This window comes from Mastomys coucha, unplaced genomic scaffold (assembly GCF_008632895.1).
Source record: "Mastomys coucha isolate ucsf_1 unplaced genomic scaffold, UCSF_Mcou_1 pScaffold5, whole genome shotgun sequence".
NCBI classification, from domain to species: Eukaryota; Metazoa; Chordata; class Mammalia; order Rodentia; family Muridae; genus Mastomys; species Mastomys coucha.
In genome coordinates this window covers 27,118,796-27,146,382 of record NW_022196911.1, presented here as the reverse complement: position 1 = coordinate 27,146,382, position 27,587 = coordinate 27,118,796, and the positions used below count along the sequence as shown (strand labels likewise).

At 48.4% G+C, this 27,587-nt stretch overlaps 1 pseudogene; it reads right to left on the bottom strand.

Annotated features, from left to right (window-relative positions):
• LOC116077539 overlaps positions 1-14,670 on the bottom strand; it is a 24,413-nt pseudogene extending 9,743 nt beyond the window's left edge.
• Between the last annotated feature and the right edge of the window lie 12,917 nt (positions 14,671-27,587).

The following is a 27,587-nucleotide window of genomic DNA, read 5'->3' as shown; positions in this document are numbered from 1 at the left end:
GAGCCATCACCCCCAGGTGGGAGCCATCACCCACAGGTGGGAGCCATCACCCCCAGGTGGGAGTCCCCAGGGGGGGAGCCATCACCCCCCACCACAGCACAGTTTAATTGTATTAGGTCAAAAACAAACTCAGCAAACGAAACCCACTGGTCAGCCCTTCCGACTCAGAATCCCTCCCCTAAGAATCTGCAGAAACTAGCCCTAGGCGCCCCAAACCCCAGCACAGGGATGCTCCCGAGGAGCCTTCTTGTGGCAGAAAAGGAGGAGGAAAGGAAGAGGAGAAAAAGGGATCAATGTTTGTTTGTTTGTTTGTTTATTGCCATACTGAGATTTGAACCCAGGGCTCTAAGCATGCTAGGCACATTTCCTGCCCCTGAACTATGCCACCAGCTCTTTTTGTCTTGTTCCTTTTCATGTTTTGAGGCAGAGTCTTCCTAAGCTGCCCAGGCTGGCCTTGAACTTGAGATCCTCCTGTCTTAGCCTCCCATGTACCCATGATTATAGGCCTATGCCACAAGGCCCAGCTAATGTCAAGAACAGAGTCCTCCATACTTAATGACGGAAGTCCAGGAGGTAGGTGTGGGTGCGTCAGACTCCCATCCCATCAGAACACACCATGAACTCCCCTTCAGGAAGAAGCGTGACACCTCAGCTGAATTTTCACCATCACTGGTGGGGCTACCAGGATGGAGGCTCCTCCAGTTTTGAACCTGGGAGTCCTGTACTACAGAAGGCTGCCCTGCAGTGGCTGATGGACCATGTGGCTGTCCTCACTCTGGAGGAGCAGCAAGGAGTTAGGAGACACCTGGAAGTACGTACAGGCTCTGGGGTGTGAGACAGGAAGGTGGGAGGCGGAGAAGTGGCTGAGACATGGACACTTGACTACATAGGTTGGTGTCCTCTTCTTTCTGTTTTTCTATCTGTTTGTTTGCTTTTTATTTTGTTTGGTTGTTGTTGTTTTGAGACAGGGTTTCTCTGTGTAGCCTGAGAGTCCTAGTGTAGAGCAGGCTGGCTTTGTACTCACAGAGATCCATCTGCCTCTGCCTCACGGGTGCTGGGATTAAAGACATGGACCATTATGCCCGGTATGGCTTACTCTGCATTTAAAGTTTCTCATAAGTGGCCAATAATAACAATCAGATTTTATGTTGCTATGGTTTGTGTGGACCCCAAAAATCTATGTCTGAGAACTTGGTCCCCAATACAGCAGTGCTGAGGTAAGACCTTTGAAAGGTGACAAGGTCCCTTGGAATGGATCAAAGTATGGATGGCTTATTTAGATGCTGCTTTTTGTGGCACACGTGTGATGTGTGATGATGGCCTACCCCATGGTATGCAGGAAGCAGGCCCTTGCCAGAGGCTAACCCCATGCTCCTGGGCTTCCTAACTTCCAGAGCTAAACATGCCTCTGTTCACAAGGTGCCAGGTAGAGAAGCTGCTCAGTTACAAAATCATAAAATGAATTAAGACAGGTTAAATCCAGACAGAAGCCTCATTTCTGTAAGGCGATCCACTGGCAGACAGCCCTTCCTCAGCTTATGGCCTCCGGGCACCGTTGCTCCACACTCCCTCCTATCGACCTCTGACCAGCTTCCCTGTGATGTGAAGAGATGAAATGGAAGCAGCACAGAGAACCCAGGCAGAGCCTCCATGCTTCCCCTGCACCTCCGGGTTATGTGATGTGACCAGATTAGCTAATTCTCTGCTGTCAGTTTACAAATCTGAGAAATGGGAGCAACACTAGAACCTGCTTAAACTGCTATGACTGTTTTCCAATTTTAGGTACTGTTAGGCAGCAGGTAGGTGTTTGGGTCTAGACAGATTGCAGTGTGGCAGTGGGCCCCTAAAAGGGTAATGGAAGCCATCAGGACCCAGAGCTAAAGAGGGTGGGATGCAGTGAAAAGCTTGGCCAGGCTCTGCACATTCTGCAGGTGTTGTCAGGAGTGCAGAAGCATGCAGTCTGGGGCTAGCCGTGCTCACAGGCAAATCGGGACGGGCAGAGAGCCTGGGCGGCCCGGAACACAGTTCCTAGACAGTGACAGCTCCTAAGGAGAGCCTCAGCAGGTCCCCAGCCTTTCGCAGGAGGTGGCTTTTCCAAGCATGTCACTATGCCTGGTGCCTGTGATAGATAAGGGTGGCAGACCCTGCCCATCCAGCTGCCCAGCGGACCTCTGTGGAGAGGAAGCCAGCACAGGCAAGTGCAGATTTCAACAAGAAAGTTCAACAGGTAGAAAAAATACAAAGTTTAAAAGTGAGGGAAAGCCTGTGATGCAAGATGTCTTTACACAGATGCCCGGTTTGTATTTTAAGGTGTTATAAAACAATCAAGACATTTTAACAAGTAAAAAGTTCATGAAATAAAAACACTGTGGTAAGTTTAAGGTCACTTGATACTGAAGAGAGATACTTTTTCTGTGCTCTTTGAGGTCCATGTGTGCTCATTAGTGTTAGCAGAGCTCAGGCCTGCCCTCTCTGCACTTGATACTCACGAACTGATTCACCTTAGTAGCTCCCAGCCTGTGGGCTCCATTCACAGTGAGTGCCCTAGACGGTGCATCATTACGGTGCATCATTTGAAAATCTTATGTCTGTCAGTCAGACAGTCTGTCTGTCTGTGTCTCTCTGTGCATGCATGTGTGTGCACGTATGCATGCAGGACAAGCATGTCTTCTCCTATTAAGTTTTCTGTCTTATTGCCTTTAGAGAGGGTTTCTCACTGACCTGGAATTTCCTTGTTTTTGTTAGACTAGCTGGCCAGCAAGCTTGCAAGAGCCACTGTTCTCTGCTACCAACACTGCAGTTGCAGGCACATGCAGTCATGTTTGGCTTTTTTATTGTTGGATTTTTGTTTTGTTTTGTTTTGAGACTGGGTCTCCTTGTGTAGCCCTGGCTCCCTGGCTGTCCTAAAGCTTGCTATGTAGACCAGGCTGGCCTCAAATTTACAGAGATCTACCTGCCTCTGCCTCTCAAGTGCTGGGATGAAAAGCATGCATTACCACACCTGGCCTTTGAGAATTGTTTACACTCTAGTTTTACTATACTTAGGTATGGTTAGTACACAAATATGACTATCTTACAATCACCTGCAGCATGCTGTACAGTAATGTGCTATGCAGGTTTGGAGCCCAAGTACAGTCCTGGGTCAGACCATCACAGCTCTCTATCCAGCTCGTCTCTGAATGCTACAACACGCAGCCTAGGTATACAGTACACTGCACCACGGGAGTCTGTGAACACATTCTGTGACAATTAAATAAGCAAGGCTGGGGTAGAGTGCTGGCTTAGCACGTGTGAGGCCTGGGTTCTAGTACTGTAAAAGGACATGCAATGTGAGGAGAGAGGCAGAGGCAGGGAGGGAGGGAGGGAGGGGTAGAAAGAGGGAGGGAGGAAGGGAGGGAGGGGACAAGGAAGGGAGGAAGAGAAGGAAGAAAGGAGGAAGGGAGGGGGAGAGAGGAGGAGAAAGGGAGGGAGGGAGGGAGGGAGAGAGAGAGAGAGAGCAGCTACTACAGGATGAAATCTGCCAATTTGCTAACCACACTCCTCTCAGAGTGTGTACCCACAGAGGATACATGGCCGACTGTGTTTCTTGGTTGTGGGACTCCCTTCCAAAAGCTCTGTCCTGGCAGATACAGGGTCTTCTGAGAGGGTGAGTGTGTCAGAAGGCCAGCTAGGGGAGGAAGGGGTCTGGTACCTTTGCCCTCAGCTGCACCTTTGTAAATTCTGCTGCTGGCTGGGACCTGCCAGGCAGCCTGTCTCTCTGGTCACCAACACCTCAGCATGTCAGGAGGAGGCTCATTCCTTCTGCTCAGTACAGACATTTGCAGCCCCAGGAGGGAGGGAACACAAAGGCCATATCTACCCCCAGTCTCCTGCTGTGTGACTGTGTCTACAGTCTGGGCTCAGATGACAGAGACAGAATTGAGCTCTGGATGACAGCTGGACTCCGAGCTGTCAGTCTGTTAGCCAGGGAGGGTGGACACACTCCGGCTTGCTGGTTCTGCCTAGAGAAGCCCGGGCTTGACGCTGTGCAGAACCTCTATTTATAATTTCCCATGATAACAGACCCATTCATCCCCTCTGCCGGCCCTAATTGCGCTGGGGCGAGGGATGACAGCTTAATTATGAACCTCACAAAAATTGAACTTGGGCTGTGTCAACAAAGTCCAATCGCTGTCACCCAGGGGTAGCTCTTTGCCCTTCATTTTGGCAAAGGGCAGTTTGGAAAAAAAAAAGAAAAAAAAAAAAAGGGAAAAGCTTGGCTGAGTTCCAGTTCCAACAGACTTTTATTTTCTGGCTCCAAAGCATCCGAGTTTGGGAGACAGAAGCCCTTTTCTGTCTGCTGGGAGCGGTGGCTGGCTGGTTGGAATGGCGTTTTGGTCCCTGGAGATTCGGAATGTGAGCGTTAAAAGGGGTTCTGGGGACTGCTTGTTTGGGACTGAAAACTGGGTGCAGTTCAGCCCACAGATGTTTTATTTGGCGAGCAGGGTTTTCTTTTTTAAACTTTAAAAAACTTTGTGGTAAAATCCACATCACACAAAATCAACCGTTTTGGAGCCCACAGTCCCCTGCCGTGTCAGCCTTCTGGTGGCACTTACAGTATGGCCACCAGCTGTCCCCCAAGTGTTTTCACCACCTCAGAAGAAACCTCTGTACCCGTTAAGCCCCGATTTCCTGTTCTATCCCCACAAGGCCCTGGCCACGACATTCCGGTCCTGATGTCCTGGATGTGTCGTGGATGCAGCTACTATGGCCCTCAGTGTCTGGCTCGGTCACCACATCTCTCACTCCTGAGGCTCCTTCATGCTGTCTCTGTCAGCACTTAATTCTTTTCTTTCTTCCCTCCTTTCTTTCTTTTTCTTTTTCTTTTTCTTTTTTCTTTTTTTTGCCTGAAAACCAGGAGAGGCTTGGCACTGGCTCCTGGCAGCCTTATGGAAACACAATTCATGGCTGTGTCATGAATCCTTCTCTACTTTCTCCTCCATGTCCACTGCCACCCATTGTATCACCATGACAGAATCAAATAAGTTGTCAACAGTGAGTCTGAAGTTCAGAGGACGATGGAATAGCTTTACCAGCAAGGCACCTACGAGTCCCTGCTACCCAATTCTGGGGACATAGAGTCTGGATGAAGGTCACAGGGTGACAGTGTCTAGGGAGAGCCCACCTCCTCGCTCCTTACCACTGCTGGCTTTTTCTGCATGTATAGACACTAACGATCAGGATTTCTATCTTAAGGGAGGTGTGACCCATGCTCATGGGAGGTCCTGCCCTGGTGTTTGGTTATTCTCTGTTTTCCTTTGAGAGACACACCAAATACTTGCGTGGCCTTGGTGGGTAGGGCCTGCCCCCTCCTGGGCATGTGCTGTATTCCCTTAGGCTGAGGATCTGGCTGTGTTACAGAGGTGCCTAGATCAGAGGCACCTGATCTGTGTTATCAAAGGTGCTTGAGGGACTCTTGTGAGAAAGCCTGCCTGGGCTTCCAAGTAGGGAAGGAGGGATTTGAGCACTTTGATGTGGCTGCACCTGAAACCCTGATGGTTTTCATTTCCCAGTGGAGATGGCAGCCAGGGCCTCACACACATTGAGGAGCAGGCTTTACGGAGCTACACTCACAACCCCTGATCTTTCCGTTTTATAACTCAATGTGGCAGCGCATTGTGATGGGAATGTGTTCTGAGGCATGCAGTTAGGCAGTTTCATCACCATGGAAACATGCGCTTATACAAGCCTACTTGTCTAGGGCAGGCACTAAGCATGGCCCCTTGATGACTATGCAGTAAATCTTAATGGCTGGGGCTGCGGAGAGCATGGCGTGGTGTCACACACTCAAAGCCAACAGCAGAGATGGAGCTGTGGCAGCCACTTACCAAGCACTGTGTGCGGGCCACGGTAGCAGGGGCTGTCCCTTGTCATCCTGGCAGCTGTGCAGGTTTGTTTATACCAGTGCAGCAACAAAGTGCAACCTTACACTAGCTGCATCACAACAGGCATGGCCACAAAGGGTGGTAGGGATTCCCCCCACACACACACACTATATTCCTTTGGGGCCACCATCACATATATGGGCTTCCTTTCTATTTCTGTGATAAGACACTAAGACCAAGGCAACTGATAGAAGAAAGAATGTACGTGGGGCTTTCATTTTCAGAGGCTGAGTCCAAACATATCATGATGGGAAACATGGTGGCAGACAGGCATGCACGGTACTGGAGATGTAGCTGAGAACCAACCATGCAATAGAGAAAGCTAACCGGGCCTGGTGTGGGCTTTTGAAACCTCCAAGCCCATCCTTAGTGACACACCTCCTCCAACAAGGCCACACCTCCTAATCCTTCTCAAACAGTTCCACCAACTGGGAGCCAAGTATATAAACCCATGGGAGCTATTCTCATTCAAAACACCATACGGCCCATTTGTCACCTAAAGAACAACCATAAAGTCTATCTTTTGTCCCCTTAAACTACACTAAGCCCCTGAAGTCTACAAACCACGACTTGCTGCTGTCATAGTGACTGGTCATTTATGGAGGACAAGATGGAGGACGGGATGGAGGTTAGGGAGGTGACTCCCATTTTAAGTAGCTGGCCTTGGCTTTTAACAAGCATAAACACCTGTGCGCCTGTGTTTAGAGTACCTAGGAAAGCTGGAAACGTTGGAATATGTAAGAAAGTACACTGAGAATCTGTCACTCACAGATCACCATCCCTGAAGCTGTAAGAGAGTTTAGGGTCCATTCACACTCATTTTCTGCATTTCTCTGGCCCTTGGCAGCAGTGGACGACTGTTTGTAGCATCTACCTGAGTCCAGGGGTGTGGGAATGCCACAGTGCTGGGGGTTGTCGGGGCGGGGGATGGGGGGAGGAAGCTTTGTCTTGGCTGCAGGGAGGGAGGGCTGCTGTCCGATCCCCTTTCACAACAGCCCCTCTTGTTCCTGATACCACTAGGTGGCGCTGTGGAATAGGGAACAACACTCAGCTGCTTAAAGTGTAGGGTACCACTCAGGGTGAGCAAGGAGGGTGTGGGTCCCTCAGAGAGAGGACTGAAAGTCACAGATCCACAACGGGGTGGTCATGGAGAGCTGATAGGAAAGGAGGGTGAGGCAACGAGATGGTGGGAGTTCTGGAGTTGCCTGGGGAGGGGTCAGGGATGAGAGGGGTGAAGGGGTAGAGGCTTGGGCCTAAACTCACAAAAGTAGTACAATGGTAGCAAGACACTACGCAGAGGCTGGAACCTGCAGAGGGACCGAATTCCTGTCCATGGCCCAAGCATGGAGTCTCAGAGGCTGAGGCAGGAATGGGCTCTGGGAGTAAGCTCAGGGAGTTCACCGAAACAGAAGGTAGGTGTGTGTGTCTGTTCTCTGTTTCGGTTGAGTCCCTCCTGTCCTGAAGGCAGTGTTTCTTTCTCCCTGTGATGAATTCTAATGCACCCTGTGAGAAAGCCCAGATTTATAGGCATCAACCCTGGTTGCCTTACTGTGGACACACAAATAGGGTGGTAAGTAGTGACCAGTCAGGAAGAATGGTAGAATCTGGTATGGGAAGGGACAAGCCTTGGGCTATCAAAAGTTGCTAAAATTATACAGTCAGATCTCCAGGCCTGTTTGCTGTTTCTGTCCATCCTGGATCCGTGCGGCCCCCACCCACTACTTCCTTGCTTTATTGGGAATGGGTGGGGGAGGAGGTTGTTCTTCTGTCATCAGGTCCTGCTGCCTCAGGACCAATGTCAGCAGTCTGACTTCATGCTCTGAGCATGCCCACGTGTCTTACTGGGAGCCCTGCACAACCCTTGTATCAGGTCTGAAGACTGGGTGGTCCCTGTCTGTGGCACTGATGAGGATACTAATGGGACCTTTACACTTCTCTGGCTCCCTGTCCCCCCCAGCCCCCACCCCCATGGCTCACACGCCTGTGGAGAAAACACAAGATTCCATGCCACGAGTCTTAGTGTGTCCCTGCCGTCTTTGCATCTCTCCCCTCCGCCCAATACTTTTGGGCCAGCATTGAAGTGTCCATGTGCTACAAAGCATCATGGGATAGGAACAGAAGCAGAATGGGGGTCAAGAGGCCCGGAAAGCTTTTTAGAGCAGGCAAGTCTTGAGCTGGCCTTCAGAAAACAGGCAAGCATCCAAAGGAAGGCTAGAATCTGAGGGCTTGGGGCTTGGGGTGCAGCCTGAGCAAAGTCTGGGAGGGGACTTCCCGGCCTCCCGGTGCAGGGAGGAAAGGCAGAGGAAAGAAGGGCATCTAGGGAGGAGGGCCACCTTCCCTGAAACCCAGAGAGCTCTGTCAGACTAAGCATGTTTGTCTTGCCAGGGCAGTCAGGTCAGCTGACCCCGGGGACAGCTATCACATCAAGCCTGTCTTAGAGCTCAATGTTGGGAGACACCTCCCAAGTCCAGAGGTTGTCAGGGCGGGCAGTGGACATGGGTGCGTCTGCACAGGCAGTAGACCCAGTCGCCTGGCTCAGAAGGATGCCAGTGTGGGCACTGTAGTCTGAGTGCTGCAGTTCCTCTCGCTGTCAAGGTTGCCTAGCTGTTATCTCAGCCTGGGTGTATCTGAGAGGTGTTTCGAGAGAGGGCAATGGCTTATTCTGTCAATGGATTCAAAATTTGAGGGAACTGAGAGGCAGTGGAATTGTTGAAGGAGAGGCCTGGTGGGAAGACTCAGTCACTGTGTGCAAATGCTCCCTGGCTCCTTCCTGTTGCCATTCTACTGTTTCCTGTCCATTATTGCTAAGAACTCCTTCAGTCATGTGCTCCCAATGCCATGATTATCGGTCCCAACGTTCTGCCTACCCACGTGCTCAGGAAGCAGTAATGGAGTGCTTTGAAAGTGTCAGCTAAAGCCAACCTTCTCTCCCAGACCTGTTCTTGTCTGACATTCTGCTGCGGTGATGTACAGGTGATGAAGCCATTCTCCATCTGCAGGGCCCAACAAGTTCAATAGAGAGTATTTGGAAACAAACTGCATCAGGGAGGAGTGGTCGCAGCCTTCCCAGCCTTTCCTCCCGCAGCATAGCCTGGCAACATTCTGCACAGCATCTTAATATCCGAGACAAGTGAGCCATCTTGAAGTGGTGTAAAGTGCACAGGAAGTCCTGCAGATGGCCATGCCCATGTCCATTTTACAGAAGGGATGTGAGCATCCCAGGGGTTTAGTAGCCTCAGTTTTCCTGGAATCTATCACATGGATACTGAGAGACAACCATGTGTGAATCCAGCCAGGGTGGTCCCCAAACACATGTACTGAGCATTTCTGTTCCCAGGGAGTCCCACTGCCATTCCAAACAGGGATCACACTCAGGAAAGGCCAGTGCTGTGCTGCCAGGCTGCTGCCATTTTGAATCTGAGGCTCTTTCAAGAGAGGCCCTCGGCACTACCCACAACAGCCACACTGTGGAAGCAGCCTGTGTAACTAACCATCGATGGGCAGATGAAGAGCGGATTGTAGATGCATGGCGGAACTTATTCATCCTCGAAGAAGGACCTTACATCATTGCAGGAAAATGGGTAGAACTCAGCATCATCGTGTTAAGCAAAACAGAAGAGCAAAATGAAATGTCTTACCACAAATGTGGAAATGAGAGACTGAAGAAAAAGATGACCTGGATATAGAAGAGAGACTATCGGGAAGAGGCAGGGCCCGGACCAGGAATCACATGGAGAGGAAGAATGTAGAAGGATGCCCAGACATGAATAATGCTCAATGCCTATAAGAAGATGCAAGAGTGCATCCATTCATTTGCATAATTAGTATGTATTAATAATTATAACAAAAAGAAATACCATGAGCACATGCTCATTCCGAGGTTTCTCAAACTAGCATATCTTGGTTTCAGGATCATTTTAAACTATTTAAGAGGCCAGTGAACTTGTGTGTGTGTGTGTGCGTGCATGTGTGTGTGTGTGTGTGTGTGTGTAAGTATGCTCACAAGTGCATGTGTGCATGCTGTGTGTCTTGGGCCTATATCTCAATTAGTTACCATGCTATAAGAGAAGTTAGGATTTCTTCGTATTGTTCTTGATTCATACATACTAATTGAATTATAAAAATACACCAGCATTAAACATCAACATGGTGTGGTATATGGAGGATGAAGGCTCGTTTGGTAAAACACTCACCTTGTAAACATGAGGTGCTGAGCTCCATCCCAGCATATGTGTAAAGAGAAACTCTGGATGTAGTCGTACACCTGTGATCCTATCGATGGGGAGGCAGAGACGAGAGAGTCCCAGGGTTCACTGGCAAAGGCAGTCTAGTCAAACTGGCAAGCTCCAGGTTCACTGAGAGACTAAGCAAGACCCTTGACATTGATCTCTTGCCTCCTGATAAACACATGTATACACACACAGACACATGCACACATGAGTGTGTTGTGAACAACATGCCTATAAAGTTATTTAAAGGATTTTTTAAAAGGAGTTGCCTTTGGTCCAAGTCAGGTGTTCTTGCTGTATCTCTGTGGAGGGCTGCAGCTTTCCCAGGATTCCTGGCCCCTCCTGCCCTGCCCTGCCCCGCCCTGCCAAGGTGTCTGGGCTCAGCTTCTGTCCAGCAGTGGTGTAGTTTACTTCTGTACTGCACTGCTAACTACCCTGCCAGCGCGTGCTGAGACCAGCCCCAAGCCAGTTACCCCAGGGGACAGTGTGTCTATGACAATGGTTGCAGCATGAGTAAGAGTTCTTGGCTTCTGGACTCTGACCTGTCCCTATGCTATGGGTTGGATGTTCCCTTCGAAATGTATGCTGGAATATAATCGCTGCTGTACAGCAAAGAAGTGGCGCCTTTGAGAAATGATGGACTAATGTTGTTGTTGTGGGAGTGGTGAAACAGACCCCTCTCTGTTTCACACGGGGTCTTTCTCACCACCAGATACCATGCACTAGGTGCTGATGTAAGAGGGGAGGGCCCGAGGCCAACACCACCTTAGCCCTTCCTGCTCTAGAATAATGAGAAATAAATCTCATGTTTGTGATTTGGACTTAGGCATTCTGTGACAGTAACAGCAGGACAGAGACACCCAAGTTTTTCTCCCAGGAAGAATCCCTGCTGAGGTTGTCCTGTAGAGGGGTGTGTGTGTGTGATGACTGAGGAAGGACCAGTCCCAGCAGACCTCAGTGCAGAGACACAACGGAGGGACTGTCAGCTTCCCTGCCCTGTTCCCAGTGCCTGGCCTCTTACTCTGCCTGGTTTTCCCTCTAGTCTAAGCCCTCCTGACCCGGCTTCTGTCCTGAGTGCTATGAGCTGTGTACACAGTTCCGTCCTTCTGCAGGGTGCAGGCCTGACCTCCATGGTTGGCACAATGCCTCGTGTCCTTACCTCACTGGGACTCCAGGAAAGCCTTTTCCATCTCCCCTCCCAGGTGTCACCATATGCCCTGCACCCTTGGACAGCTCTGAGGACTCCCCATTTTCAGATCTTGTAGGACAGTGCAGGGTGGATGTAGGACGGAGATGGTGTAGGATGGAGATGGTGTAGGATGGAGCAGTGGCAGCTGCTCTCTGCTCTTTCCTATGTAGCTCCAGCCTAACAGTGGGGGCTCCTGGGAACTCTCCTCTGCAAACCAGACATTCTGTCTCAGAGCCTGTGTCTAAAGAACATAGGGTTAGAGAGAGTCTTAGTCACCAGCAGGCGTCTTGGCCAGCTTCAACAGCAACCTCTCCAATGTCCCACAGCTTTGATGTCAGGCCCTGTGATAGATTGTATATGCTTGACCCAGAGAGTGGCACCCTTGAGAGGTGTGGCCTTGTTGGAGTAGATGTGGCCTTATGAATGTGGGTTTTTAAAAAATTTTTCATTGGATATTTTCTTTATTTACATTTCAAATGCTATCCCCTTTCCGGTTTCCCACCCCCTCCTGGAAACCCCCTATCCCATCCTCTCTCTCCCTGCTTCTGTGAGGGTGTTCCTCCACCCATCCACCCACTCCCACTTCCTGCCCTCGATTCCCCTATACTGGGGCATCTATCAAGCCTTCATAAGACCAAGGGCCTCTCCTCCCATTGATGCCTGACAAGGCTATCCTCTGCTACATATGCAGCTGGAGCCATGTGTACTCCTTTGTTGAAGGTTTAGTCCCTGGGAGTTCTGGGGGGGTGTCTGGTTGGTTGATATTGTTGTTCTTCCTGTGGGGTTGCAAACCCCTTCAACTCCTTCAGTTCTTTCTCTAACTCCTCTATTGGGGACCTCACGCTTAGTCCAGTGGCTGGCTGTGAGCATCTGCCTCTGTATTTGTAAGGCTCTGGCAGGGCCTCTCAGGAGACAGCCATTTCAGGCTCCTTTCAGCATGCACTTCTTGGCATCCACAATAGTGTCTGGGTTTGCTAACTGTATATGGAATGAATCCCCAGGTGGGACAGTCTCTGGGTGGCCTTTCCTTCAGTCTCTGCTCTATACTTTATCTCCATATTTGCTCCCATGAGTATTTTGTTCTCCTTCTAAGAAGGACCAAAGCACCCACACTTTGGTCTTCCTTCTTCCTGAGCTTCATATGGTCTGTGAATTGTATCTTGGGTATTTGGAGCTTTTGGGCTAATATCCACTTATCAGTGAGTACATACCTTGTGTGTTCTTTTGTGATTGGGTTACCTCACTCAGAATAATATTTTCTAGTTCCATCCATTTGCCTAAGAATTTCATGAATTCATCGTTTTTAATAGCTGAGTAAATTGTGTAATTTTGTGTAAATGTGTACCACATTTTCTCTATCCATTGTATGGCCTTGTTGGAGTAGGTGTGGCCTTGTTGGAGTAGGTGTGGCCTTGTTGGAGTGGGTGTGGCCTTATGGGTGTGGGCTTTAATACCTTTGTCATAGCTGTCTGGAACTTAGTCTTCTGCTAGCAGCCTTCAGATGAAGATGTAGAACTCTCAGCAACTCCTGTACCGTGCCTGCCTGGATGCTGCCATGCTCCCGCATTGATGATAATGGACTGAACCTCTGAACCTGTAAGCCAGACCCAATTAAATGTTGTCCTTTATAAGACTTGCCTTGGTCATGGTGTCTGATCACAGTAAAACCCTAACTATGACAGGACCCCCTCTTGAGAAGGGGTTCATACTGACCACATACGCTGGGATTGCAGGGAGGGGCAGGACCACACAGACTGAGGAGAGTTGCTGGCAACTGAGGCAGTTACTAGAGGCAGGTAAAGTGGAAGTCACCTGTCGGATGCTCTCCCACCTCCAGCCTCCCCAACCTGATTTAGTTTCTCCCTTCACACTGCCCTACCCACATTTCAAACACCCAAGACCTGTCAACTTTGAGTGTTACAGAGAGGATCTGGAATAAGCCATTCATTCATCTGGTTCATGCTTTCTCCTCATCCCCAGAAGGAAGCCACAGCAAATGGTGGAGACCACAGGAAGGCAGCTTGACTGCAAGGCAGGGGACAGTCTTCGTCTTCTCAGATGAGGGGCAGTGAAGAGGAAATAGAGCCCAGGTCGGGGAGGCTGCCCTGTCACCAGAGGTGAGAGAGCCGGTTGGGAAGAGCCTAGGGGGTTGCTATGGAGGAACCCATGTGCTGAATGAGAGGCAGCAGAGGCTGCAGAACTCTGGAGTGGGGAGGGCTCAAAGAAGACAGCTTAGAACCCCGAGGCCCATCAGTACCTGGATAATCTCACCACGAAGGAACCTTCTAGGAGAGGCCTGGTTACCATCCTGGGATCTGCTGGAAGCTAATGAGAGCCACGTCAGAATTAACATTTATTTTATTTTTATTTATTTAACTTTTTTTATTTATTTAACTTTTTAATGATTTATTTATTCTTATCTTTCCCGGGCATTGTATGAGCATGTTGGATCCCCTGGAAGGGGAATTACAGATGGCTTGTGAGCCACCCTGTGGGTGCTAGGAATTGAACCCAGGTCCTTTGGAAGAGCAGCCATTGCTCTTAACCGCTGAGCTATCTCTCCAGCCCACAGATCTAACATTTAAATTGAGTTTTTGAACTGCAGTCTCCCATGCATTGCCTTAGCTCTTGTGGGAAGCTCTGCTGGAAGTTATTGCAACTTGCAATCAAGGAGAGCAGACATTTGAGCACCTCAGCCAGGGTGGCCAGAGCAGCCCTCCCGTGCTCCCAGTAATGGTTCAGGTGTCCCATGGGGAGGCCTGGAGGATGCTTCCAGGACAGAGGCGGGGAGAGCAAGGCTACAGTTTCCCAAAGTACCAACACTGCTAGCGGCCCACATTTGGTGTCTCTGAGCCTTCTGGAAACAGTGGGAGGGTTTGTCCTGATGTTGTATTTCTGAATTTAAAGTATGTTGTCAATCTCTGGGGAGGAGGTGGAGCACTGGGGCCTGCCCTGCCAGTACCCGAGTTTCTCTGAGATTGCTTCCTGGGACTTTCATGCACTTTGGACTCAGCTATTTCCCCACCTTTTCCCTTAGCTTTGCTTCCCTTTGCCCTTGAGCTCTGACCTGGCAGTCCCAGACTCATGCCCTCCTCGATGGTTCCAAGCCCAGAAGGACTCTTGGAGGTTCTGCGTTTGGTGTGGAGTAGCAGCAGCTGGGACAGACCCTTGGGTTCCAGCCTTCCGGCTCGCAGCTGGTGTCCACACTTCCTGTCGTCTGCCATTTGCCACAGCAGGAGGTGATGAACGATGGTGGGTGCAGCACAAACCCTTCTGATCTTTTACTGTTGACATCTTCTCGAATTTTGTGCATATTGCTCTCCTTCATGTTCGGGGAACCATTTCCAACCCCAATGAAAGCATTTTATGATAGGATATGGATTACCCCTCTTCGCTCCTCTTTGCCACACTCCATCACCAGCAGCTCCACCCTGAATGTGGGCCATTCTTAAGTGAAATAAGGCATACTTGAGCTTCTACACTGTGGTCCTGGGGCAGTCACTAGCAGAGAGACTCTTGAGTGGGTGGGTACGTAGTTACGGCATGCTGGGACTTCGGGCTTCAGGCCTGGGGCGTGGTAGGAGCTTTGATCATGCTCCCTGGAGTGTGTACAACTTGAGACTCAGCAATTGCTCACTTCTGGAATCTTCCACTTAATGTTTCGGGCAGTGGTTGAGGGCAAAGAACTGAAAAATGGGGTGCAAAGCAAAGGGTAGGGAGGGGGCCACGGGCAGCCCTCAGGTGGAACAGGAAGGTAGACCCAGAGGTTGTGACCGAACAGAGAAGGAGTGCCCTGAGCTTTGCACAGGTGCTCTACCCCAGAACTTTTATTTGCCACAGGAGTCTCTGTAGCCAGTGGTATTTCCAGTTACAAATGGTAAGCTGAGGTTCTCTCGGGGCGATGACCTGCCCAAGCCCCACAGCTAGTCATGGAGGAGCTAGGTCACCCCCGACTCCATCTTCATACAAGGGCTCCAGAGTCATTTCTGGCTTAGGCCTTCTGAGTTCCAGATCCTCCTATCAGACGCCCCTCACCCCTGCCTAATCCTGGCCACAGTGACCGTGACATAAATGAGGTCAGTGAGAACCTCGAGAGGAAAATCTTTTTCCCCTGCGAGTGCCAGCAGAAAGGAGGCTGTATGCCTGCAGTCAGTCTCCTGGGATGCCACGTGGCATCCTGGAACGAGGCTGGCACAGAGGGACCCAGAGATCCGCTACAGAAAAGGGGCAACCGAGTCTTCATGGTACTGTCTGAGCCCAGATCCAATATATCTGAAGCTGGCATCTACGACCTTCTCGGTGGAACAAGCCAGGAGTTTCCCCTTCTTGGCATAAACCAGTTTAGACTGGATGGGTGCCACTGGCAACCAACGTCATTTGATATAATTGCCAGAACTTGCTGTAGTCCCCATTGAAATGATTTTTATTAGCTCGTTCCTTTCAGAGTGCCGTGTACACACAGGCCTCCTGACGGGCACTGACCTTAATTTTGTTGTATTGTCTCCAGGTTAGTGGGTAGATTTGTCTTGACTTTTGTTTCTTATAACCTTTCCCCCATATGTTTATGTGTTTATACAGACACACACATGAAGCTTTTGAGTTCTAGATAATAGTTAGAACCTCCTCGTGCTCCTTCTGACCATGTCGTGTATGTAGGTGGCTCCAATGTCCCTCCAAACTTTGTAGAATCTCATCTGTTCTTGCATTTGGCTCTTGATGTCCTTGAAGTACAAGCAAAGCCTGGATGTGCAGATGCTGAGTTTGGGGATTGCTTCTTTTACTTCAGGGTACCTGTGTAATAGGGCACCGGACACCAGTGGGACACTGTGGGACACTGTGTTGTGTCTGGTTTCTGCTCACCTCTGGGACATGGTCTGAGGTTGCTAAGCTGGCTAGCTGCCAAAGGCCCAGCCCTTCAGCTCTCTCACTCTCCTGCCTTGCCCCCGCCCCCCCTTGCTCCTTGCTTCCTTTTGGGTTCTTGAGACCTGGTTTTACTACATAGCCCAAGGTGGTTTCTGGCTCTTGATTCCCCTGCCTCAGCTTCATGAGTTCTGGGATGGCAGGCTTGTGTGGCTCCAGTACTCTAGCTCTCTTCTCTGTTCTGGGTCTGGGTTAGGTAGCTGGAGACCCCCCTTCTCTTCCTTAAAGCTAGGTCTGGGAGTCTAGGAAGCTCTCTACAGAAGGGCTGGCTTGACTTGAGCCTGGGGTTGCAGTGGGCCTGAACTGACCTGCAGAGGGGTGCTGCACTTGTTATCAGACACGTAACTACTTACATCTTTCATCTTCATTCGCTCTGCTACAAATGTGAGCCTCAGGGAACTCAAGGCTGATCTTGTTGCCCTGCAACAAGCAGCCCTTCCCACCTACTCCCTCCTACCGGCTTTGCTCGGCTTATTCTTTTCCAGGGAAGGGACGATAAACAGCAGACTCGTGTCCCCCAAGCCAGGCTCAGTGAGATGCACCCCCAATGGGTCATGCACGACTCTCAAGGTGTGGAAAAGGCTCGCTGCAAATTCTTCTTCACTTCCGGAGTTAACAGGACAGGGGGGCTTTGCTGGAATGATGACTGCGCATGCGCGCTTGGTGCTAGCCTCTGGCCCTCAGAGGCTGTAGTGTGGACGTGGTACCTTTGAGTGTCCCTTGGACGGATACAGCTCCCCACCTTCCCAGGGCCAGGCGACCATCACAGTAGGGAGAGAGGCTTGGGCCCACCCTGGAGCCTAGATGCAGAGACTCTGTATGAGGCTGTCTCCTGCTCTCTGTCCTTCGTTTGTGGCCCGTTGGGCCTCTCTTTCTTCCAAGGCATCTGTGTCTGGATTCTTATCTGGGAGATCTCAGATTTGTGTGGGTGTGGTCTCTAGCTTGTGGCTTAACCCGGCCAGTCAGAATATCATAGCCTCAAGGCTGCAACAGGGAGCATGCGTCCCAGGAAAGACTGATGAGGCCTCTGGCAGGTTTTCAAACAGAGACCTGAATGTTGATCATCTCACAAAGACTTCTGCTCTGGGGTCCATCTGTCTATCTGCAGCACTGTTGTCCTGAGGTGACAGACTGTTGTCCTGAGGTGACAGGGACCTGTGGTGAGACAGGTACAATCAGCTGCTCAGCCTTGCCGAGGTCTCTGGGCCCTCTCCCTCCTGCCCTGGTGTGTGCTTCTGATTGACAGCATCTGAAGAATTGCCCTTAAATTTGTTGGTCAGTTGTGCTGTTCCTTTTAGCTCATATTTTAAGTTTTGACAAACCAATGTGTGTACTTAACAGCATTAAATATGAGCATCAGAGATCTTCCTCACTGCTGGCTTGTGGCTGGCTGGGATGGAAACCATCTGGCGTGACCTCCGCTCTGCCCTGTGAGAGTGCAGCACGTGTGAAGTAGCTCTGGGGACACACCCTAAGTGACAACTCCTGAGCACCTTGTCACTTCCTTGACTCTTCTTTTATCTTCCATCCTGCTGCCTGGGATGTGGGTGTGATGGTTGGAGCCAGAGCAGCACTATTGCTACATCAGGCAGTGATGGGGGAGGAAGAGATGGAGCTGGCTGCCTTTGAGAGCTCCCTGGCGTTGCCAGACTTCTAGCCAAGATAGACATAGGTTTCTGTTTTGATGAAGGGATTTTGGTTCCGGGTATAGTTTCTTTCTGCCGAGCCTAGTTCAAGAGACATAGATTAGGAGGAGTGACTTCTTACCTTGCACCTGCCTACATCAGTCCTGCTTGCAGAGACTGACAATGAATGCTTCTGCAGCTGGGCTGGATCCCTGACCTCCAGGTCTTCCTTTGGGATGGGCTTATTTGATTTTAAACATTATCCATTGTTTTCCTCCCCTAGAGCGCTGGACTTCAACTCTCTGCTCATCCCTGCTGCATGTTAACTCTATGCTTCTTTTTTTTTTTTCAGTTTCATCATAATTTAAAATTTTTATTCAATAATTGTTTATATTTTCTGAGATTATAATTAAAATTTTCTCCACTTTTCTCCCCTCCCTTCAGACCTTTTCATATACCTATCATCTCTGGCTCTCTTTCAAATTCATGGCCTTTTTCCTTAATTGTCAGTATGTATATTATATGTGTGTGTATATGTATATATATATACACACACATGTTCATATATACATATATGACTATACATGTATATATAATTCTATGTGTATAAATACAATCTTCTCAATCCATGTAGTGTTACTTGTATGTATATGGTTTTAGGGCTGAGCCACTGTTGGTATTGGATAACCAACTGGGGCACTCTTCCCTGGGGAAGACTCTTCCTCCCATTCTGGGCATTCCTTAGTGCCTGGAGTTCTTTGTCTAGGACGGAGGTCTCATGAGCTTACCCCTTCCACGTGTGCATGTCTGTTGACACTGTCCTTGTTCAGCTCAAGCTTAGGCAGCCACACTGGTGAAACTTCAGGGGTGTAGTTTCTGACACGTCTAGGAACAAACTCCCAGTTCCTCAGGCCCTTATACTCTTCCCACCCACTTCTCTGCAAGGATCCCTGAGTCTTCTGTGCAGGAGTTACATTGTAGATGGATCGGTTGTGACTGGCTTTCCAGAACTGCATTTTGATTGGTTGTGGGTCCCCTCCTCTACTCTGATATTGTCCCCTCTGAAGATTTGGAGTTAGGAACCCCAGATGAGAGAGGATATTCAGCATCTGTCTTTCTGGGTCTGGGCTATCTCACTGAATATGGTCTTTTCGAGTTTAATTCATTTATTGGCAAACTCCACAATACCATTTTCCTTTACAGCTGAATAGTATTCCATAGTTCCTATGCACCCCCTCTTCATTATCCATCCATGGTCGAAGGTCATGCATGTTTCCATTTCCCAGCTGTTGTGAACAGAGCACACATGAGCATGGCTGAGCCACTGTCTGGGAAGTAGGCTGCTGAGTCCTTTGGGCATGTTGAGAGAAGCGGTACCACTGGGTCGTGTGGTAGGCTTACTTTTGGCTGTTAGAGACTTCTCCACACTGATTTCCGGAGTGCTTGAACCATTGAGTGGGGATTCCCTTCTCCCTGAATCCCCTCCAGCCTTTGCCATAGGTTGTTTTGTTGATCTTCGCCATTCTGACTGGGGTAAGACTAAGCCTCAAAGTTGTTTTGATTTGCATTTTCCTAATTATTCGAGACAATGAACATTTTTGAGATATTTCTTGGCCATATTTATTTTTTCTTTTAAGACTCACTGTTCAGATCCCTGGCCAGTTTATTTGACTGGGTTATTTTTATTTTATTTACTTTTGCTGTTTTTGAGTTCTTTATATAGTCTGGATATTAATCCTCTGACAGATGCCGCTGGCAACGATTCTCTTCCACTCTGTGGACTTCCTCTTTGCAGCACTGATAGCTTTTTCCCAGCTATGTAGCTTTTTAGCTTTATGAAGTCCCAGTTGTTAATTGTTGGCCTTAATTCTTGGGCAAATGAAGTCCTATTCAGAGTCTTTCCTGTACCTACATTGTGCTGGTTAGTTTGTGTCAATTTGACAAAAGCTAGAGTCACTGGAGAGAAAGAAGCCTCAGTTGAGAAAATTCCTTAGTAAGATTGGTCTGTAGTCAAGCCAGTAGGGCTTTTCCTTAACTAGAGTATGGCGCAGAAGGACCTAGCCCATGGTAGATAGTACCACCCCTGGACAGGTGCTCCTGGGTTCTATAAGAAAATAGCCTGAGCAAGCTACGGGGAGCAAGCCAGTGAGCAGCACACGCCTCCATGACCTCTGCATCTGCTCCCGCCTCCAGGTGCCATGCTTGAGGTCCTGTTCTGACTTCCTTCAATGATGAGTAGTGATGGAGAAGTGTAAGCCGAATGAATCCTATCTTCTTGCTTTGATCATGGTCTTAGTTCCTAAGACATCCATCCTGTAGATACTGCTGTGTTTCCTCTTAGAAGCATTAGTGTTTCCTGCTTAGATCTTTGATCCATTTGAGGATAGGCTTTGTGCAAAGTAATAGACATGGGTAAGTATCACCATATCACTGTCCAATCCAAGCTAAGCTCAGACTGCAGGAAGTATGTCAGAGTGTGTGGTACATGTGAATGTGCGTGATCATGTGTCTATTCTGGGTCTAGCGTACATGCAAGTTCAGAGGCCAAGGGTGTCTTTCTCTATTGCTTCCTCCTTTCAGAGACAGGATAGCCCATGGAACCTGTTGCATGGTGACTCAGCAGACTGTCTTCACCCTCCCCCCTGTGCTCAGATTAGGGGTGCCATGCTGCTGTGCCTGGCTTTCTACATGGGTGCTAGGGATTGAACTCAGGTCCCATGCTTGCCAGGCAGGCACTTTACTGACTGAGACATCTCTTTCATGCCCTATACGCTCTTTTGGAATAGAACTCTTTATTTTTGTTTCTTTCTTTTTGAGACAGGGTCTTACTGTGTAGCCATGGCTGTCCTGGGTCTCACTGTATAGACAAGAATGGCCTGGAACTTACAGAGATCCCCCTGCCTCTGCCTCCTCAGCACTGGGATTAAAGGCGTGTGCCACCATCCTGGAGACCCTTTGCATTTAATAATGTACTATCTAGGGTTTGTTTAATTTTTTTTTTCCTCAGAGCTTTACTGGAGAACTAATTATACTCAAAGATACCAATTTTAAGATTAGGGTATAAAACATCTATGTCATTGCAGAACATTCCCTTGCATTCTTGCCCCTGCAGAGATGACCACTCTTGATTTCTGTCCCCATAGTTGAGTAGCTGAGTTTTCCTGTTTCTGAGCGTGACATGACTGGACTGTCCTACCTTGTATCCCTTCCTCCTGGCTTCCCTCACTCACGAGACTCTGAGCTACCTGCTCCTGTGTCTATTGGTTGTTTGTTCCTTTTTCACTGATGAGTAGTACTCCTTGGGCAGGCATGCCACAACCAGCGTCTCCATTCCCTATTAATAGATAGTTCAGCTGGTTCTGGTTTCCATAAAGCTACTGTCTTTATGAACACTGTCAGCATCTTTGTGCATGCATATTACTCTGAGGGGAACTTGGGGTTTGGAGGGCCATGGATGGGTGTGTTTAATTGTGAAGGGAACAGCCTGGAATTTTTCAGTGTAGCTGTACCTAAGTGTCACCACAGTATAGACTTCTAGGAGTCACTGGGTTGTAGGCATTCGGGATTGTCATTCTTGGCTTTTTGTGCCCTGTAAGCTGGGCAGTAGCTATCATTGCGGCCTCTGTTTGCCTTTTCCTGGTGACTATGAGTTTCAGGTCTCGCTATATACTCATCAGCCACTGGACATCTTTTGTGAAATGTCTGTTCAAGTCTTTTGCTTAATTTTTAAATTTCCTTAAGTTTTCTCTTTAAGACAAATCATTTTAAAATATCATTTTTTATTTTATGAGTGTTTTCCATGTATTTATGCATGCATATACAGATGTATACATGTGCATCGTGTGTGTAGTCCACAGAAGGCCAGAAGACTCCCTAGGACTGGAGTTCTAGATAACTATGAGCCACTGTTGAGTACTAGGAACTAAACTGGAGTCCTGTACAAGAATAGCAAGAGCTTTTTAACCTCTGGCCCATCTTTCCTGTCCCATCTTTAGTTTTCTAGAACTACTTTGATCCTAACTGTCCTGTACTCAAATCCCATGGCAGAACTACAATGGTCCCCTGTCATCTCCCCTGTCTCTGATGCCCAAAAGGGTTGCCTGAATCCTTCTCTCTCTGTCCTGGCTACTGCTCTCCTTCCAAGATTTACTGACATCCTTCCTGTGAAGCATCTGTGAGAATCTGCATGAATTGAGAAGCACCTTGTTGACCCCTATCTGATGTGGGGGGTGGGGGAGGAAGAGGAGCCAGAGGACAGGCAAGGGGGATCAGACTAGGTTTAAACTGCCTTTCACTTATGATGTGGGGAAGTGTGGTGGTTTGAATATGCTTGGCCTAGAGAATGACACTATTAGGAGGTGTGGCCTTGTTGGAGTAGGTGCGGCCTTGTTAGAAGAAGTGTATCACTGTGGGTATGGGCTTTAAGACTCTTGTCCTAGCTGCCTGAAAGCCAGTCTTCTCCTAGCAGCCTTCTGATCAAGATGTTGAACTCTCAGCTCCTCCTACATCATGTCTGCCTGGATGCTGCCATGCCTCCTGCCTTGATGATAATGGACTGAACCTTTGAATCTGTAAGCCAGCCCCAATTAAATGTTGTCCTTATAAGAGTTGCCTTGGTCATGGTGTCTGTTCACAGCAGTAAATCCCTTCTGGCTTCAAAAGTGTCTATTGAAAATCAGATGACACACTGGCACCTATCCCACCTATCTGATGTTCCTTACTCATTGGAAGCATTCAGGTTTCACTCAGGAGTTTCAGAATTTCCCAAGGGTGGGGATTTTCCATGGCTCGGCCTGGGCCCCTTCCAGGCCTATTCTCCTTTCAGTGCAATTTCCTAGATAACTTTCTTCCAACCTGCTGTAGTCTGTCCCCACCACCTCCCCTACCCCAAGACGCCATGTTTGGCCTCTAGGGTGGCAGTACTTGGAGATGGTAGAGATGGTAGAGGAAGGTCACTGGAGCAATGTGCTGGAAGGAGATTGTGGGCCCTGGTCTTTTCCCTCTTTTGCTTGTTGGCCACATGCCACCCACCATATCCCATCTACCACTGCCATGAAGTTCCCAGCAAAGGCCTAGAAGCTTCAATGGACCACACTTGATACCTTTTCTATTCATGAGTTGATTATCAGATTCTTTTCTTTTTCTTTTTTGATATGTGTGTGGTGTAAGTGTATGCCTGTGTGTGTGTGTGGAGACCAGTGGTTCATATTGAGTATCTTTTTTCAACTGTTCTCCATTGTACAGATTGAGTCAGGCTCTCTCATTTAACCCAGACCTAGCCCCGCTAGCCAGCTTGCTCAGGGGCTCTCCCGTCTCCACTTCCTGAGGACTGTGATCACAGGTGGGCCACACCTTCCCAGTATTTACATGGCTACCAGTCGATCTTCATACTTGCCTGCAAGTGCCTTACCGTCCGAGCATCTCTCTCGCTCTGTATCTACGAACTCCTAATGAGGCTTCTCATTTTTATCCCTCCTAGCTGAATCACTGGGAGCCTTTATTAGGTTTTCCAAAAGATTCCATTACATTAATGAAGAGATGGAATTGCTGTGAATGACTTGGGCATGCCTCTTGTAGTAGATAGGAGACCTACAGAGGCTGGGTTGGTGGGACACGCAGTGTGTGACAACAGAGATCACAGGAGACTGGGGTGAGCTAGAAGGTGGGTTAGGTATTTTTATTTTTGAAGTGGGAAGTCCAGATTTTTAAAGGTTTATACACATCAACAATCAATGTGGTATTGAAAAAAGTCAACTTGTAAACTGGGGTGGTGCCTTATGCTTGTAATCTTAGCCCTTGAGAAGGTAAGGCAGAAAGATAGCCTCAAGTTTGAGGCTATCCTGGACTACATAGTGTTCCAGGCCAGTGTAGGTTACAGAGTGAGATCTTGTCTTAAAATCAACTACCCCTACCTCCAAACAACAACAACAACAACAACAACAACAACAACAACACCAGCATGCTAGTCATGCAAAGCATGTCTTTTGGCACAGTTCGACTGTGAGCTGCCTCTACGACCAGCCTCACATTAGCAGATTACCACTACATTTATTCTTTTAATTTACTTCTCACACTAGCCGTGAGAAGATGGCTCTTGTTAAGAGCAGCTCATGGGTAGAATTTGTTACAAGAACTGAATGTAATCTGGTGTGGTAGTGCAGGCTTGCAATTGTGTCATCTGGGAAGCAGTGCTTTGAATGAGAAAGGCCCCCAGAGGATCGTATATTGGAATGTTTGGTTCCCAATTAGTGGAACTCTTTGGGAAGGATTAGGAGGTGTGGCCTTGTTGGAGGTGTATCACTGGGGGTGGGCTTTGAGATTTCAAAAGCCCACACCAGGTCCAGTGTCTTGCTCTCTCTGACTCTAACTTGAAGATAAGATGTAAGCTCTCAGCTCCTTTCCAGAGCCATGTCTGCCTTACCTATGAAGTAGAAACTTAAGGGTTTTTGGAAAGTTGATTAGATTTTTTTTCTTTTTTTTGCTAGGGAAAACATGTAAAAGAATGTTTTTGTTTTTGTTTTTTTAAATATTTATTTATTATTATATGTAAGTACACTGTAGCTGTTCTCAGACACACCAGGAGAGGGCATCAGATCTCATTAAGGATAGTTGTGAGCCACCATGTGGTTGCTGGGATTTGAACTCATAACCTCTGGAAGAGCAGTCAGTGCTCTTAACCACTGAGCCATCTCACCAGCCCAAGAATGTTTTGTTAAAGTGGACACAGGTGTAAAAAGCTAAGGTAGATTCATAAAAAGACCCGTTTCATTGAAGCAGTCACAGGAGAGAGGATGTTCTGCTACAGCAAGCATGTGAAAGGACACGCAAGTGCTAAAGGATTCTTTGTTAATGACACGCATGTATTGGTCCACCTTATATTACATATTGGAGCTAAATTTGTTGGGACTTCACAGAGAAAAACACACCAAAAGACTTTTGGTGGTGGACTTAAGTTTCTTGATGCTTTCTCCGACTCGGGCTGATCAGATGTACCTGCTGAGGCAAGACATATGGAAAACACTTGATGATCGGAGGGTATAAATAGGACTCCAAGGAGTGACAGGGAGGGAGCTTGGCTTGTTGGTACAGCTAGCTGTGCAATGCTTGTGGGTCTCATGTCTTCACTGATCTTTGCTTCCCTAAGAGAGACCCAGCTGAGAACTTCTCTTGGTGTTCCTTTTGATCCCTCCCGTTGACTTGAGCCAAGGCTGAGGCCTGGCTGTCTCTGCAGGTCACATCACTGCTGTTGCTAACCTGACTCTACCGAACTAGAATGTTGATGTATCTATAAAGTGTGTGAGTGGATCAAAATGCTGCTGTCTGCTAACCTGTGAACTGAACTGCTGATTTCCAGACAACACAGATGAGAGTTATTCCAAAGGAACTTTTAAAACAGGTCTACTTCCCCACATCCTTTCTTTTCCACTACCTCTGGTGGGTGATGGGCTACAAGGGAGGTTAAAGTGTTTAAGAACCACCACTAAAAATAAAGTTTAAAAAAGTTAAAGTTACATGCCTGCTACCATATTCTCTATGGTTAGTCCAGGATGATCATGGACTAACTCTCAGAACCTTAAGCAAGGTTTCAATTAAATGTTTCTTTTATATGTTGCCTTGGTCATGGTGCCACTTCACTGCAATAGGATGGAAACTATGATACTAGAATGTATAGAGAAACATTGTCTCAAAAATTAAAAGAAAAAAAATCAGGTAAGGCTAAGTGCAGTGCTCTGTGGAAATATCTTTACCATGCCAGTGTTGGCTACTAGGTAGTTATGGGTGCCTGGGGTTCAGATGTTCACACTGGGAAGATGGAAGTAAGTTGACAAGTCCCCAGCTGCCCCTTCTTTAGGGCCTACTACGTCTTTTTTTTTTTTTTAAGAAAATTTTATTTATATATTTATTTTATTTATATTGAGTACACTGTAGCTGTCTTCAGACACACCAGAAGAGGGCATCGGATCCCATTACAGATGGTTGTGAGCCACCATGTGGCTGCTGGGAATTGAACTCAGGACTTCTGGGAGAGCAGTTAATGTTCTTAACCACTGAGCCATCTCTCCATCCCCTAGGGTCCACTGTGTCTTATATATGGCTTTCTCCAAGGAGTCAGGAAGTTTGGTCCATGGCGTGGCAATTTTAACCTGGAGTGGCACCTTTAAGGGTGGGAGCTAAGTGAGTGGGAGGCTCCTATTGTTCCACCCTTTAGCATCTGCATTACCCTGTGACTCTTCCCCTGCCATGTGCTCCTAAGGGATGCTACCTACTATGAGGTGATGGGACTCAGGCCTGTCCTATCCATTTAGGCTTCCAGCCTTCGTAACTTGAGCTAACCGAACATCTCTTCACAAATACACAGGCATTTCATTTGAACAATGGAGAATGGTGCTTAAGCTGTACCATGCTCCTCCAGGACCACTCTTAGAAAGGACCAAGCAGGCAGAAGTAGTCGAGTGAACTTGTGACTGCCACACTGGGGTTCCTCTGGTGGGCAGCCCCTGCTCCGGAGCTTCCCATCCTCATGGCTGGGACTTGGGACCCAAGTGGTCCCCCTTTCTTCTTACTTTCTCTTTGCAAGTGTGAGGTGGCCCCATGCTTGAGGCTCTGCTCATGTACATCTGTCCTCCAGGAGACCCTTCCAAGCCTTCTCTCAAGAAATCCCATACATGTTGGTTTCTCTGTTTCCTGGGTTAATCTTCAATTCTGCTTGACTAGAATCACCTAGGAGAAAGAGAGACACTTCCCCATGTGCCTATGAAGTCATTTCTAGAGAGGTTTAATGGAAGACGGAAGACTCATCCTGTACTTTCCTTTGCCTGGGGTCCTGGACAGAATACAAGAGTGTAAAGGAGAGAGCACTGGCCATTGTTACTCTCCATCTTTGCTTCATTTCTATGGAAGCAATGGATGAGCCATCCCATGCTCTTGCAGCCATGGCTCTCCACCATGATGGTCCAATACCCCCTCCAATATGAGCCCAAGACAACCTTTCCTTCCTAAGGTTGATTTCCTTATGTCTTTTGCTGCAGGAATGAGAACATCTAGCATTACACTGGGGGTTGGGGCTCTAACCTTACAGCTTTGAGGGCCTCTGGCCTGCGGGGGTAGAATGGGGGAGTAGAAGTACGGAGTTAGTCCTGCCTCTTCTTAAGGATGTCTGTGTGAAGAGCAGAGGCTGATAAAGGAGCTGAGGACACTCGAGACTGGCAGGAAGGGGTCTTGAGGGTGGCCAGCCCAATTCCTTATTCATGAGGCAAGGCTCCTGCTGGGTCCTGATAACTATGATGGAGTCACAGGTATGACAATGCCACAGGGTTACCTCTACTTTGTAATTAATTTAAAAAAAAAAACAAACAATTAAACAAAAGAGAGGTGTGGTCATCGAAATGGCAACCCTCTTTTGGCACTTGGATGACCCTGAGTCTGGGGCCAGGAGTTTCCTATACATTCCTGTTTTCTTTCAGCCTGTAGGGAGCACAGAAGGAACCCACCCTTTGCCCCACCCTTTGGGGGAGAAGGCCAGGGTTTAATGGCTGCCCCGTCTCCCTCCTTTGCACTGTGTTCTGCACACGTGAGTTTCCATGGGGCTCCACTCTGGTGGAGGCAGGGATCTAGCTTGACTCTAGCGCTGACCAATTAGATAAGGTGCTGAGATGTTCAGCCTGTGCCTTCTCGGCTTTCTCCTCCTCCTCCTCCTCCT